Genomic DNA, 5,222 nt, shown 5'->3' with positions numbered 1-5,222 from the left:
TTACCATTAGCATCTTCTGGAACTTTTCTGGAACGAATCCACTTTTCTAGGAAGATGGAACATTTTGGGATAATGTACCCTGGTTTTTCTCGGAAAACCCTATGGTTCTTTATGGATCCTCTTATGCATTATGTTCGATATCAAGGAAAGGCAATTCTTGCATCAAAAGGCACTTTTTTTTTGAAGAAGAAATGGAAATGCTACCTTATCAATTTCTGGCAATATTATTTCTGTTTTTGGACTCAGCCGCGAAGAATCCATATAAACCAATTAGCAAACTCTTGCTTCGATTTTATGGGGTACCTTTCAAGTGTACAAAAAAGTTCTTTGTTAGTAAGGAATCAAATGCTGGAGAATTCATTTCTAATAGATACTCGAATGAAAAAATTCGATACCATAGTCCCCGCTACTCTCCTCATAGGATACTTATCAAAAGCTCAATTTTGTACTGGATCGGGGCATCCTATTAGTAAACCCATTTGGACAGATTTATCAGATTGGGATATTCTTGATCGATTTGGTCGGATATGTAGAAATCTTTTTCATTATCATAGTGGATCTTCGAAAAAACGGACTTTGTATCGACTAAAGTATATACTTCGACTTTCATGTGCTAGAACTTTAGCTCGTAAACATAAAAGCACGGTACGAACTTTTATGCAACGATTGGGTTCGGCATTTTTAGAAGAATTTTTTATGGAAGAAGAGCAAGTTTTTTCTTTGATGTTCACCAAAACAACTCTTTTTTCTTTCTGTGGATCACACACTGAGCGTATTTGGTATTTGGATATTATACGTATCAATGACCTGGTCAACCCTCTTAATTAATCATTAGACGAAATTAAGAAACAGGAAAGGGTTGATAAATGATCAAGAAAAAACTTTTCTATTTTTCATTCTGAAATGTTCTTTTTATTATAATAAAGAGTAGGTGAATCAACTTACTAATTAAAAAAATTAGTAGAACTTCCTCTTTGGAATAGAAATTGGCTATTTCTACATAGGGAAAGTCGTGTGCAATGAAAAATGCAAGCACGATTTGGGGAGGGATTTTTCTCTATTGTAACAAGGAAGAATTATCTACTCCATCCGACTAGTTCCGGGTTCGAGTCCCGGGCAACCCATATAGAAAAGACCCATCAAAGTTTTTCACTTTGACTCACTTCATTTACAAATACAAAATTATTGGTTTGGTTAATTTAGTTATATGGATAGCTAATCTTTGGGCTGACTTGGTTGACATTGGTATATAGTCTATGTTATACTGTTAAATAACAAGCCTTCTATTATCTATATTCTAGTTAATACGTGTGCTTGGGAGTCCTTGCAATTTGAATAAACCAAGATCTTACCATGACTGCAATTTTAGAGAGACGCGAAAGTACAAGCCTGTGGGGTCGCTTCTGCAACTGGATAACTAGCACTGAAAATCGTCTTTACATCGGATGGTTCGGTGTTTTGATGATCCCTACCTTATTGACCGCAACTTCTGTATTTATTATCGCCTTCATCGCTGCCCCTCCAGTAGATATTGATGGTATTCGTGAGCCTGTTTCTGGTTCTTTACTTTATGGAAACAATATTATCTCTGGTGCTATTATCCCTACTTCTGCGGCGATCGGATTGCACTTTTACCCAATTTGGGAAGCTGCATCTGTTGATGAGTGGTTATACAATGGTGGTCCTTATGAGCTAATTGTTCTACACTTCTTACTTGGTGTAGCTTGTTATATGGGTCGTGAGTGGGAACTTAGTTTCCGTCTGGGTATGCGTCCTTGGATTGCTGTTGCATATTCAGCTCCTGTTGCAGCTGCTACTGCTGTTTTCTTGATTTACCCTATTGGTCAAGGAAGCTTTTCTGATGGTATGCCTTTAGGAATCTCTGGTACTTTCAACTTTATGATTGTATTCCAGGCAGAGCACAACATCCTTATGCATCCATTCCACATGTTAGGTGTAGCTGGTGTATTCGGCGGTTCCCTATTCAGTGCTATGCATGGTTCCTTGGTAACCTCTAGTTTGATCAGGGAAACTACTGAAAATGAATCCGCTAATGAGGGTTACAAATTTGGTCAAGAGGAAGAAACTTATAATATTGTGGCTGCTCATGGTTATTTTGGCCGATTAATCTTCCAATATGCTAGTTTCAACAACTCTCGTTCTTTACACTTCTTCTTGGCTGCTTGGCCTGTAGTAGGAATCTGGTTCACTGCTTTAGGTATTAGTACTATGGCTTTCAACCTAAATGGTTTCAATTTCAACCAATCTGTAGTTGATAGTCAAGGTCGCGTTATTAATACTTGGGCTGATATCATCAACCGTGCTAACCTTGGTATGGAAGTAATGCACGAACGTAATGCTCACAACTTCCCTCTAGACTTAGCTGCTGTTGAAGTTCCATCTATTAATGGATAAGGTTTTTCTGCTAACATATAAGAATTTTTGAAGACAGAAATACCCAATATCTTGTTCTAGCAAGATATTGGGTATTTCTGTCTTTATTTTGAATCTTTTTTTCTTCTTAATCTTTCTATTCAGAATTCAGTTAACGACGAGATTTAGTATCCTTTCTTGCATTTTCATAACTCGTGAAATGCCGAGTAGGCACGAATTCCCCCAATTTGCGACCTACCATAGGATTTGTTATGTAAATAGGTATATGTTCCTTTCCATTATGAATCGCGATTGTATGGCCAACCATTGTGGGTAGAATGCTAGATGCCCGGGACCACGTTACTATTGTTTCTTTCTCCTCCTTCATATTGACCTTTTCTATCTTTGCCAATAAATGATGAGCTACAAAAGGATTCGTTTTTTTTCGTGTCACAGCTGATTACTCCTTTTTTCCTTTTTAAAGAGTGGCATTCTATGTCCAATATCTCGATCGAAGTACGGAGGTCAGAATAAATAGAATAATGATCAATGGAAAAAAGAAAAAAATCCTTTAGCTGGATAAGGGGCGGATGTAGCCAAGTGGATCAAGGCAGTGGATTGTGAATCCACCATGCGCGGGTTCAATTCCCGTCGTTCGCCCATCGCATTATTGCAAATTCCAAAAATGCAATTTTCCATATTCCTAGTTACGTATTTACTTACGGCGACGAAGAATAAAACTATCGCTATATTTTTTCCTTTTCCTAGTTCTTCTTCCAAGCGCAGGATAACCCCAAGGGGTTGTGGGTTTTTTTCTACCAATGGGAGCTTTCCCTTCACCGCCCCCATGGGGGTGGTCCACAGGGTTCATAACTACCCCTCTTACTACGGGGCGTTTACCTAGCCAACACTTAGATCCGGCTCTACCCAAACTTTTTTGGTTCACCCCAACATTACCCACTTGTCCGACTGTTGCTAAGCAGTTTTGGGATACTAAACGGACCTCCCCAGATGGTAATCTTAAAGTGGCCGATTTACCCTCTTTTGCAATGAGTTTCGCTACAGCACCTGCTGCTCTAGCTAATTGCCCACCCCTTCCACGTGTGATTTCTATGTTATGCATGGCCGTGCCTAAGGGCATATCGGTTGAAGTAGATTCTTCTTTTCTCTCAAAAAACCCCTTCCCAAACTGTACAAGCTTCTTCCAAAGCATACGGCTTTCTAGATGTATATGACGATCTCTAGACAGATGGATCTTATATGAATCATATGATGAAGTACCACATGAGTGGATATATAGGAAAGGAATCCAAATCTGCCGAATCGCTCATGTTATGATCTTCTACATCCTAGGTCTCTGCGTTCCGTCATCTGGCTTATGTTCTTCATGTAGCATTCAGATCGAATGACTCTATGAAATTACGTCGATACTTCCACATATTATGGGTAACGTAGGAGACATCCCTATTTTCCCCCGGGGGTCTTAATTACCACTGCTTAGCTTTCAATTTGCCTCTGACCATCAAATTAAATGTGAATAACCCGTCCTCCTCTCTTTGAAACAAGGGGCGCTTCCGGTTCTGTGCGTGCTTCAAACAATTTTGTCTTCTCCATATTACCATATCTCTAGAGCCAATAATTTTCTATGAGGAACTACTGAACTCAATCACTTGCTGCCGTTACTCAACAGTTTTCTGTTGAGGTCTATCCCGTAGAGGTAGTCAAATTGGATCAGTGATCGATTTCTAGGTTTCGTCGTAAACCTAATTGGTTACTTCCAATTACGTAAATCAATAGTTCAAACCGCACTCAAAGGTAGGGCATTTCCCATTGATATAGGAACTTTTGTACCAGAAACAATAGTATCTCCAATTATAGCCCCTCTGGGATGTAAAATATATCTCTTCTCACCATCCCCATAGTGTATGAGACAAATGTATGCATTTCGATTAGGGTCGTATTCTATGGTTACGATTCTACCAGATATGTCTTTTTGATTCCGTCGAAAATCTATTTTACGGTATAGGCGCTTATGACCTCCCCCTCTATGCCTTGCGGTAATGATTCCTCTGGAATTACGACCTTTACCACAACGGTGCCGTCCATGGATCAAATTATTTCGTGGATTGGATTTCACTTGCCTGTCTACGGTTCCCTTGCGTGTGCTCGGGATAGGTGTTTTGTATAAATGTTTCGCCGTATTATTAAGTATTCTCCTTTAGTTTTTTTCTCTATCTAGAAGTGGAATAGAATAACCCGGTTGAAGGGTAATGATCATACGTCTGTAATGCATTGTATGGCCCAGAATAGGTCCTATTCTTCTACCTTTTCCAGGTAGTCGATGGCTATTCACAGCTACCACCTTAACACCAAAGAAGAGTTCGACCCAATGCTTTATTTCTGTCTTAGTGAATCCCGATTCGACATTAAAAGTATATTGATTCTTTCCCAATAAACGAAGACTTTTTTCTGTAAATACTGCGTATTTGATTCCATCCATAAATCGACTATTCCCTCCTATGCTCTGAGTTCCAGTATCGATAAGAATTCGAGTTCTTATTGTTCTTATGTTATGGTATGAATATACCATACCAATTCGTTATGTATGGATGATGGATGAGATTCCATGGATAGAGAGCCAGTTCCAATAGACTTATGGAATGTTCCCGTTCGTGTGCATCCAGCAGGAATTGAACCCGCAAATTTACCAATTATGAGTTGGGCGCTTTAACCATTCAGCCATGGATGCTTAACAGGGATCATCGTACATCGTAAATAACCAATTTTCATATAGAAAGACATATCATAGAAAAATGAAATCGAAAATATTCCGAGATGGCAAATATTCG

This window comes from Triticum urartu, unplaced genomic scaffold (assembly GCF_056163025.1).
Source record: "Triticum urartu cultivar PI428250 unplaced genomic scaffold, HENAU_Tu73 scaffold1, whole genome shotgun sequence".
Classification (NCBI taxonomy): Eukaryota; Viridiplantae; Streptophyta; class Magnoliopsida; order Poales; family Poaceae; genus Triticum; species Triticum urartu.
Note: the sequence above shows the minus strand (reverse complement) of the source record.